We start from the raw sequence: 12,427 nt of genomic DNA, 5'->3' as shown, positions 1-12,427 counted from the left end.
TTAAGTAGAGATTTAAGAAAGGACGAGAAATGAGAACCCCTGAATATCGAGGTGCCGCGTTCCCCCTTTATGCAGCCATTGGCGTAGACACGTTAACTCTTGGAGGACAGAATCGAGGGTATCGTATGACTTTATACAAGAAAATCATTTGAATAATCATAACATGACTATAATGTTACTACTTTCGACGAAATCATCTTCCTCGGACTTCTTGAAATTTCTTTTACATTTTATTACGATTCTCCCTTTTTTTTTTGTTTTTTTTTTGTTTTTTTTTTCGTTTTTATCAAGGATTTGAAACGTCTTTTCGTAAGAACACGAGATCGTGTCTACCTCCCATTTTCTTTTCTTTTTTTTTTTTTCTTCTCATTCTTTTCTCTTCCAACCAAATGATCCGAGCTTTCCAAGCTCCTCCACTTTTCCCCCGTTAACTTCTACCGTTCTTGAACGAACCCTTCACGCTTCGTGCGACCGACTGGAACCGAACGTAACTTGGCCTCCTACTTTCCACGCGTCAAACCTCCCCCACCACCCAAGATTCTCATAGTAATCTTTCTTCTTCCGAGAATCTCCGATCCGACGTTTGTATTCTCGCGCCTTCGACGACCTTCCCTCCTGACCTCGAACGTTTCTTTGTCCTTTTTATCTATAGAACGAAGATATTGTACCTCTCTCTCTCTCTCTCACTCTCTGTTACTAGCAATATTTTATTTTGTATCCTCTAGTATTAAAACTTTTTGTTTACATTTACATTTCTTTCCAAGTAATACGGTTATTCTAGGAAAATATAGATATATGTTTTAAAATAAAAATATGTTTTGTTTTGTTTTTTTTTTTCCTAACAGTATCGATATTACATAGAAAAGTTTATTCTCTAGAAATAGCAAACTATGTGTATAACATATGACAACGTATGTATCTATATTCATATTATAATAAACAAAATCAATTTATTCATTCAAGTTTTTCAACAAGACCGATAAACTTTTAACTTCTTTTCTACAAATGTGATCTGATATTACACGCTTTGAATTAAAATAACAAAAAAAAAAAAAAAATGTTAAAATCAAATTACAATCAATTTTATTCTTATCGTATTATTCACGATAGATAATACATTTAAATATTATTATCGAATACGAATTAATGATAAAACGTCTTGATAATAAATTCCATGATTGAGAATTACTTTGTGGCTTTTGTTATCCTTGACAGCAACAACCCACAGGAGTTTACTGTAAAATTCCCACACCGAACAACACTCTCTTTCTCTTCGTTTCCATCTCTTTCGTTTCAGTCGTCGCGTGCGCAGCAACACCCTCCTCAACCCACCCCCTCCAACCCCCTTAAGAAAGCGAGGAACGTTTGGAAGCAGCTTTCCGTTTCTCTTCCCCTATTTTTCCTTGAGAAGAAAACGGGGGGGGGGATGGGGTGGTGGTGGTGGTGTCTCGTTTCCGGTCTTTCTCTCTCGACCTTCTTCATAAGAAATCCATACCCCTTTTTCCATCTCCATTTTTAGCACCCATATCCTATGCATTTCCCATAGGAATACGTTTTAATAGTTCACCTTAAAAGCTGTATCTGATTCATTGACCCTTTAGAGTTGGGTGCTTTAATCTCAACATCGTACAAATTCGAACCCATATAAACGCGTGGTGGCCCTCAACCATCCTTATAAATTCATAATACCTTCATTACCCATTATTTCACTTATTAACGTTTCCATTTCCATCGTTACGAAACAAATATCTGATAATAAGAGAAGAATATAGATAACTAACACATATACATATATATGATACATATATGACATAATATAAATGACAGTTTTTCATAGGACAAATCGAACGAGTATATTAACCCATTGACTGGCAGACATATTTAGATGGTCTTGCCTTAAATTTTGAAAAATATAATAATATTAACCCTTTGCATTTCGAGTGTTTTTTTTTTTTTATTCAAGTGTGCAGCAACTGACACGTGACATTCTTGCATTTTCTTGCATTGGAACATTTGAAAAATAAACTTCTGTTTTACTAAATATCTTAATGTTATTATTAATTTATTTATTAGTAATAAAATAAATACAATGTGATATTTATATTATTTTGTATAAATAATAATTTTACAATTAATTTTCATGTAATTTGTATTATACATATAAATACGTATAATATTATTGTATTATTTATAATTATAAGTAGTTATAATATAAAAACTTATATAATAAGTTTTATATTTAAATATAAATTATATTTAATACAATTTACATTTTTATATTATATTAATAAATAAAAGAAAAATCAATATATTTATATTTTTATAAAAAATCATTGATAGCAACTGGTGCAATAGTGGTGGTGCCTACTGAGTGCAAAGGGTTAAGTTACTGATATAATATTGTAATGATATTTACAATAATTGATAATTAATGTTTTTTACATCATAAAAAAATATTTTATTCAACCTTTTTAAATAATTCTTAACGCAAATAACTATTTGTAATTAGTCTAAAATTGCACCATACACTACGAGATATCTCATAGTTGACAGTCAATGGGTTAAACTTTATTATTATTATTATTATTATTATTATTATTATTATTATTATTATTATTATTATTATTAATATTATTATTTTTCTCATGGTAGTAAGCTGTAACCGAGATATTAATCGGTAAAAAAAAGGGGGATGAATCTCTGGAAAAAAAATAAAATAACGAGGAGTAGGAGGAAAAGGAGGATACGTTAAGCGACGAAGCGGTAAATGTGGAAAAGAGGATGTGCGAGAAGAGGAATAGAGAGAGATAGATGGATGATGTATAGAGAAAATGTTAAAGAAAGACAGACAGAGAGAGAGAGAGAGAGAGAGAGAGAGAGAGAGAGAGAGAGAGAGAGAGAGTGAGTGAGTGAGTGAGTGAGGAAGAAGAGAAGAGGTCGGCAGGTTTTAGCAGCGTCGCTCGATCGCAAAAGCTTCGCGACGACTCTTGCCACCCTTTCCACGGCCCTCTCGACATCCTTCTTTCGTCCCTCGGTATGGCTAGAGGTGGATAGAGGTGGTATAATAGTAGGTGGTAGACGGGTAAAGGCAGTAGTAGGTGCCTCCATGTTATGCAGCCCCACCACCAACTCCATCCTGACCAACCGGCTGTTTACTGTTTGGCCTCCCGGGATATCGATCCCAGTGGCGTAAGAACCATCAGCCTAGGAGCCCCCTCTGACTGGAAGAGAGAGAGAGAGAGAGAGAGAGAGAGAGAGAGAGAGAGAGAGGGAGGGAGGAATAGAGGAGAACGGAGGGTTCCGGCCGCGGCTGGTTGCCAACCGACCTTGTTGATACGGCATAAATCCGACACTATTCGCGACCCTCTCTCGGTCGACGACACTCCGCTAAATTGCCTTCGACGGAGTGGCACCCACCTTTAATTGGGTATATACGTTTCCTTCCGGGACAATCGAAATCTAGCTGCTCTATACTCAACTTTTTTACTTTTTACGATTTAATGTATATATATATATTTATTTATTTATTTTTGTATAGGTTTTATATTATTATTTCAATTTTAATTTTTATTTTTATTATTATTGTTATTTTATATTATTATATAATATATAAAAAATAATATTATAATATATAATATCTATATTATAGTAATATATATATATACTTATAATTTAAATTTGTAATTTCGTATAATATAAAAATTGATAATTTAAAATATATATATATATATATTTTCTATTATTATTTTTATTTTAATATTATTTAATTTTAATATTTAATTTTCATTTTATATTATTATATAATATATAAATAATAATAGTATAATATATATATATATATATTATTGTAATAATATTAATAATAATATAAAATATATATAGATATATTTATAATTAAAATTTATAATTTAATATAATATAAAAATTAATAATTTAAAATATGTATATATATTTTATATTATTATATATATATATATATATATATATATTTATTTATTTAGTTATTTTTTTATATGTTTTACATGATCATTTTAATTTGAATTTGAATTTGAATTTGAATTTTTCTAAATATTATTATCATCATCATCATCATTATCAATTATTAGATAAGTAGAAGAAATATTTAGATACATTTTACATTTCATTGATTTTCCCATAATTCCGATCAACCGTGAAATAAATAACTTCGTAATAACTAACAAGTAAATAAAAATGATAAGATGGGAGTGTCTCTAATTAATAGAATCACGTATTCCTTACGATTAAATCAATTAAGATGAAATGAAAAAAAAAACTCAACTAAATAATTTTGTTAGTAACAAAAAAAAAAAAAAAACTACAGAATAAATCTTACTTAGAAAGAACATTAATAAAATATTTCTTATAAAATCGATTAGAAGATATTATTAAATATAAAGAAAATTCAAGGTATAAAGATAAAAGAGCAAATTTGATAAGATATTTGAAGAAAATCATCTAATCTAATTACAGATAACAATTGGGGATGTAGTAATAAAGATCATAAATTATGAAATCGTTAATCGAGTTAACGATTTCTTTCTTAAAACAAAGAGAGAAACTTCTCTTCTTCGGACCAATTTATCGAAACGAATAAGGGTAGTAAGTAGGTAAAGAGGAGAGTAGTGGGGGATGATCTTTCTGAGGGGTTACTGGATGCTAGATGATGTTCGTCGGCACTATTAGAAGACGGTACTACCACTGGTGTCGGCCATTGTTGTGCCAAGAGGGGTCGAAGAACGAATCTTGCCACGAATGGATTTTGGGTGGGATTAAACCGTCCCAGTTTCGATTCCATTGGTGCAATTTATTCAAACGTTTCTCAACTTTGATTATCAAATTCAATGAACTAATTACTAGTAATTTTTGTCATTAGACATTTTCTTAAAAATCTTTAAACAAATTGACAGAAAATTATATTCCGTGTATACATTGGTTTGTTCAAAAAGTAATTTCGTTTTCTTCCTGACACAATTTTGGCATATCATTAGTTTGAGATGTAAACCAGCAAATAACTAAACGTGAGATCAATGAGAGGTTAAATTTATCAAATTCAACTGTTTATGTTCACTTAAGAAACCTAAATTTAATCTCGAAAGTGAAAATTGTGTTTATTTTTAAAAAAAGATAAACGAAATTACTTTTCAAACAACCCAATATATATATATATATATGTATGTTTATGTATTATTGGTATGCATATACACACAAACCAATGCATATAATTTATGTATGTACCTATGCATTTCCTATTCGTTTTCACCTTAGTGCCCTTAAGCGATAAATAAGGATACCTTTTTTTCTTCTTCTTCTTCTTCTTCTTCTTTTCTTGTCCCTTTTACTTGGTGACTTGTTTTTTTTTTTTTCTTTATCGGCTGGAAAAAGGCTAAGAAAAGGAATCGCATTATAAATAAGGCGTTGTTGCATTATCGTAAAAACCGTTGAGAAAGATATTTCCAAAGAATTATTCTTCTACGAGAAGTTATATACTTGGTATATAACTATTAGTTCATATTTATATTCAAAGTAGATGATGGCTTGAAGTAGATAATTCATGTGAAAACATATTTTGATACATATTTTCATGAAACGTTAACAATATTTTCTTTTTTTTTTTTTTTTTACCCTCCATTATGTAATTTAACATTGTTATATTATTTTGTACAAATATTTGTTAGGATTAATTTTAATTCAATTGTAAATAAATCAATAATTAATTAATTTAATGTTCAAATGCTTTAAATTATTTAGATAGTAACATATATATATATATATATATATATATATATATATATATATATATGTATGTATGTATGTATGTAATACTACGTAGTAATGTTGTTTAGTTTGAAACACGTGTTTCTGTTAATTCTTTCGAACACGTGTTATCCACGATCGAATCTTTTGTGTCTTTTGTTACGCGCCTATTAAGCTTCTACCAGTGCTACGCTCCTATTCGTGAGCTTGCGCAGATCCCTAAAGTCGTCTTCCTTCGATCCTCTGATCCTTCAAGTAACAGTATATATATATATATATATATATATATATATATATATATATATATATGTTCTTAAACATATTCAAACCAAATGAATTGATAATATTCATCAATAATTCATTTGATTGAATATTACATTAAAACAATGATTTTCGTATTCTACATTGAGATTGATTATTCAATTTTCAACAAATTGATTGACAAAATTTTAAACCTTTCTGAAAATCATCAATGAAAATATTGTCATTAATACAATAATGTTTTAAAAATAAAGTTAATACATGTGTAAGAAAAGTTATTGGATGTTTCTCCAACCGAAAGATAAGGAAGTAAAATGTAACCAAGTTGAGATGGAGGAAAAGGAGCCTCCATTATAGTGGCATAGGGATGAGGACGAAGCAATCTGTCGGTTAAGCCGCCTCTTATTACCTCGCCACCATCACCACCATCACCGTACCGGAATCCGCGTGAAAATATACAGGGTAGAAAGAACGTAATCTGTAACGCCAAATCATCCAACGTATTACTATCTTGAAATATAAATCAACAAGGTCAAAAGGGGTAGTAAACTTCTTGCAAAGTGCTTGGAAATTACAATGGTGTTTTCTGTCTTATCTACTTAAGACTTATTAAATATTACAAATTTACAACAACCTAATACTCCTTTTACAAGCAATTCCTTTCCTTGTGTACAATTATTTTTTTTTCAATGATAATAGAAAGAATGATTTCTTAATTATGAGACAACGTAACTGAACAAATATGTTTTCATTCAAATAGAATAATACACACAACTGTAATAAATAATAATAAATTAATATAAATAAATTTAATTTCTATTTATACTATTTTATAATATTTAAATTATTCTATAATAAATAAAAAAAACAATTTAAATTTATATACATTTTTATACAATCCTTGATATCATTGTAAAATTTTTTTGTTATCAATTACCGCAATAATTTCTTAAATAACATTTTTACTTTAAGTGTTACATCTTCTAAATTAACTTTTCTAACAATAATTAATTAATTAATTAACAATTCTAATAAGTTATATCAAAAAGTATGCAGCACCCTGTATATCTTCGTCGTCTATTGCATCTACATATGGTATGTATATATATACGTATGTTACGTTGCATGTATATGTCTAATATAAGCATATACACACACACACATACATGGATACTTGCTCGGTTGGTACAAGAAACAGAAAAACGAGTGACTCTCCTTGCAACCTGTTTCGCACAACGGGGAATCTCGCGGTTGTAGTTGGTACCACGTGTATTAGCCAACCTGGCTAATGTATGCTTTACGATTCAAGCATGTAAACCACCCACTGTTGTACTACACACACACACTAGCGCCTATAAACGCAATATCGAACCGTTTTTACTTAACTCTATTTCTATTTAACACGTTGAAGTGCCAACGTCAATCATCAATGACTGAAACTGAACTTCCAGTTCAGGCCGTGTCAGGCACCTGTGTCTGACAATCATCTTTACGTTTTGTCACGCGTGGCCTGACGAAGATTTCCGTAAAAATTCACGTGACGCACAACATGTTCAACGAGATCAAAGTACTCGCAATTTTTCAATAAACTGCACGTTTTTGCATAAATAATTAAATAGATTTTATTGTAATGTTTTTTTTTCTTTTAATTAACCCTTTCGTTACAAGCGTGTTTTTCACGATGGTATTTCTATTGTATGAGTTGCTAATACGTGCAACATCAAAATTGTATTTTATTTGTATTTTGTTGCTGATATTTAATGGTTTTTAATTGAAAGAAACAAAACTACTAAACTAGGGATATTTGATGTGCTATAACTGCATGTGTTTGTCGTATGTAAGAATACACTGCATTTTATAAAGGGCCACTATAGTGGCTTGTAGTAGCAAAAGGATTAATTAAATACTTATTCGTTTTGTATATTAATATTCTTTGTACTTTTTTTTTATATGAAATATGATTCAAAAATGATTAATATTTATGAACAATTAAATTATTATTATTAGAGTATATATTGAACATCAGATTGATTATAAAAAAAAAAAAGTAATTTTAAAGTAAATTAAATGATCTTTTCTCTTAGGATTGACAGTAAATAACTATTTAAATTAAATATAGTTGGTAAGTAAATTTTCTTATGAAAATTGATACCCTGAACGTTTTATTGCTTAGCGACGACTTATGCATTTTTAGAACGTTGCTTGGTGTAATATCGATGAGAGTGTAACTTACCTTGCCCTTTGAGATGCGATAACTTTAAAACAAGAACAGTGTGATGGATAAAGTCTTGAAGAAAACTGAAGTTTACAACAAAATACAAGAAGATGAGTAAATTGTATGAAATATGTATGAAATATTGTATAAATTAAATGAATAAACTTGTAATTTTGTGTTTCTATCAAGTGTTAAATAAGATCAATCTAAATTCTAATTTTTTTTTTTTTGTAATAACAATTATAATTTCTTTGCTGGTATTTCCTTAACCTTTGCTTACCACACTTGGTCTAAAGAACCCAGACCTATTTTTGCAACTTCAGTCATTTTTCTCAATTGTTCAATTTTGATCATTTTTTTCAACATATTTAAATTTAATTTAAAGCTATAAAACCTAGATAATCTTTTTAAGTAAGTATTAAAGAAGTCTCAAAAAAAATGTTCAAGTAAATCTATAAAATAGTTTCTTTTTTATAACGATTTTTCTCGTCCGGGTCCAAAGGAAAGAAACCCAGGTGTGGTAAGCGTGTTACTTCAGGAAGGGTGGTAAGCAAAGATTAAACAAAAGTTTAGGATGTTTATAATGTATAGAAGAATATATTATCTATAATTGAATTTATCTGATTTTTAATAATTACGTGAATAACATTGATGATTAACCCTTGACCCAATTACATATATATATCGGGATATTCCCTATGATCCACTATTTTGGAAATTTTTTGTAATAGAAGATTACACAAGTAGTTTCCTGTACCGAAATAAAAGCTATATGTATATATATATATATGTATATTTTTACGTATTCGATACACGTACGTCATTTTACCGTTTCCACGTGTCACGACGAACACTAAACTCAATGACAATTGCGACACGGAACAAAATCTACACCAAGGAGGACCCGGTGAATCATCTCTTGTCTTACCTTACCTTTTTGGTTTTTTTATTTTTTTTATTTTTTTTCTCCTTTACCATCAAGCAAAACGACGACGACCTCTTTGTCTCTTCTTAGGAGGGAAACCAATGACGCGTTTCTTCTTGTAATTTGACCGCGATTTCTCCCTGACTCGAATATTTACAAACTTATTAAACATTAACAAAAATATAACTTCTTATCACCGTACCTTTGTTTTCTTTGAAAATGACGCGATGAAAATACTCGTCAATACGATCAAAAAAATTTGTTTACTCATGTCATGTCTCTTTTTTTTTTTTTTCAACTCACGTGTCTCTTGAAGCATAGAGAAAAAAAAACAGGAATGATCTTTTTTTCATGAATAAATAATATTTTTACAGTTTTTTTTTCTTCCATTTCCATTTTTTACAGGTAAGTTATCTCATTTTAATTACCGTGAAGAATGAGATTACGAAAGAGAAAAAGAGAGAGAGAGAGAGAGAGAGAGAGAGACGCTTATAATTTTTTTTTTTTTAAATCATTGGTAATCTTGGTAAGTAATTAACGTATCATTTCGATTATTTGAAATACGATAGTGCAGGGGGGAGGGGAAGGGGAAAGGGGAGGAGGAAAAAAGTATCGATCGTTTAAGCAGAATCGTATCTGATCCATCGGTAATCGGATCATCGGTGTCTCATCTCGTTTCACGTTGGTAATAATTACACGAAGATTACAGTCTGTTTCCCTCAGGCGAATGAATTTATAAGTCAATTTGTGTTAGACTACCTTGCATCAAGCATCCTAAAAGGATGTTGTAATTAACTATGCTATAATAGAGGATCGAATGGTTTTAATAGATGATAAATATCGTTGATGCTGAAATGTTTGGTAAAGAAATATTGTAAACTTACACAAATCATATAGCCTTAGAAAAAAATAAATAAATAAATAATACGATACACACATGTAACATGTATTTTATGTCATTTTATATATTCTATAATTTTAGTAATATTTAAGGTATATATATATATATATATATATATATATATATATATTTCGTGCAAAGAAGTATTGTACGAAACAAATCCAATTGTATTTGAAACTAACGCAAGATATTTATATTTCATAGAAACATACACACAAAATCTAATTACTATGATCTGAAACAAACAAAAAGTACAGTTCATTGTACAATCTTAACAGAAAGAATGATACATTCATTCTACTTAACTTTACTTTAGTTAATCTCAAAGTGTACAAAGAAATAGAATCTTTTGTGACATAATTGTACATTTTCAAATGTATATAATGGACAAAAAATTTGTTCTATGATTAACCAAAAGATACAAAAAAAAAAAAAAATACTTTTACGTATACACTTATGTATTACTACACTAGCAGTATATTCTGAAATATTTTTCAGAAATATGAAAAAAAAAAAAACAAGTTCAAATATGTTCTTTTCTCTTCTTCCATTACGCTCTGTCAATTTTCAGGGCTTCTTTAATAACGAATGTTTGTGATTTATCGACAGAAATGCATCCGGAGAGGTCAGTGTAGTTTCCAATAGATAGATGGACCGGGCATGGAATATTGCAACATCGACCTCTCGTCGATTCTCCTATTTTTTCGTCCGATTCCCTTCCGGGAGAGGTTTTTATTTTATTTAAAATTTTTTTTTTTGTTTTTTTCTACTAGTATTTCTTTGACGTATAGTCATATATATTTATATATATTAAAATATAATATATATATAATAAAACTAGTTATTTATTTAACCATAAACCAGGGGTCGTGCAACTTGCGGCTCGCGAGCCACATGCGGCTCTTTGAATGTGAAACTGCGGTTCTTTGGATGATTAGGCACCGATGAATAAATAGATTAGTTTTTTTTTTTTAATGAAAACTTCTTTAGAATCAGGGTATGATTTGAAAAAATGAAACGTGGCGCGATGTAACGCGGCGATGAAACGGCAACGATACTTAAGTAAGAAGAGAACAAGAGACTAACATATAGGATTAAGCCTGCGAGAAAATGAGATAGAATATATCTATACAGTTTTTCCTATTCTCTATTCTATTCCTTTGATATTTTTTTTCTATTCCTTTGTTATATGTTGTAACAATATTATAATAAATAAAACCCTAAATTTGTCTACTTTTGATACTGTGCATTCATCTCATTCTCTCGAAACTTGGTTTTTTTTTGAAGGTTTCACTTTTAACGTGTGTGATATGCACACAAAAACTAACTTTATTTATGAGAGTACAATTTATTGTTGGCAAGAAAAAAATGTTATGGCTCTTTTAAAACTTTGAAATTGTGTAAATTGTAATTTTTGACTCTTCCAATTCAAAAGGTTGCCGAGCCCTACCCAAAAACAAGATGAAACGTCAAAATTTACAAACAAAAATATATATAATATATATTTGTATAATAAATTGATTAAAGAATTTATTGCAGAATTAAAATTAAATTTGTGCGAACGAAGTAAAATAAAAAAAAAAATAAAACAGATCAACCAATGATAATAGATCATTCTTAAATTATGATAATTAAATGAACGATTAAACATTTTTATTCTCCTACAAACGCCCACATATTTATTTGCTTTAGTGAATACCGAAAAAGCATCGAGAGATATTAATCTTGACCTCGAAAGGGCAGAAAAAAAAATAAAAAAAAAAAAAAAAAAAAAAAAAAGGATTGGGCAGATCGGTCGGTGCGCAATTAACTCGAGACAGAGCGTAATGGATCGTGGGCAGAGCAATTACTACTTTCCTTCGCGGATTAATACGACGTACGATGACAGACAATGGAAATAATCTTGGTATGCGTGGGCGATCTTTTAATATGAGGGGATACATCTTCGTTTTGATAGATCGGAACGCCGCCCCTGTGAAGGCGGCTGAATTGTACGGCTCGTTTGAATTACGTGGGTGTCAGTTTACAAAATTATTCTTCTCTTTTTGATTTCGATCTTTCGAAATGAGCCCTAATTATCCATTTTATACGATTACTTACATTTACGTAACTTTTTCTCATACTTTACAAATTTATATATATATATATATATAAATATGTTTTCATTTAACATTGACACCGAACTCTTTATTGTTTCCAAATATCGTTCGTTTTTATTGTTTGTTATTTTATTTTTATTGTTTTTTTTTTTTTTTCTGTTAACTCATACATTATTTATTTTCTTACTCAATTATTACACATGCATAGGATTTTCATATTTTTGTACAGAAATAAAAATAATTCATTGCTT

At 29.5% G+C, this 12,427-nt stretch overlaps 1 protein-coding gene across 5 annotated transcripts in view; it reads right to left on the bottom strand.

Annotated features, from left to right (window-relative positions):
- mam (neurogenic protein mastermind) overlaps window positions 1-12,427 on the bottom strand; it is a 190,537-nt gene that overhangs the window by 98,818 nt on the left and 79,292 nt on the right. The window lies entirely within an intron of this gene.

Source organism: Polistes dominula, unplaced genomic scaffold (assembly GCF_049000335.1).
Source record: "Polistes dominula isolate Pdom_NZ unplaced genomic scaffold, Pdom_raw_medaka contig_24, whole genome shotgun sequence".
Taxonomy (NCBI): Eukaryota; Metazoa; Arthropoda; class Insecta; order Hymenoptera; family Vespidae; genus Polistes; species Polistes dominula.
This window is presented reverse-complemented; position numbering and strand designations above follow the sequence as displayed.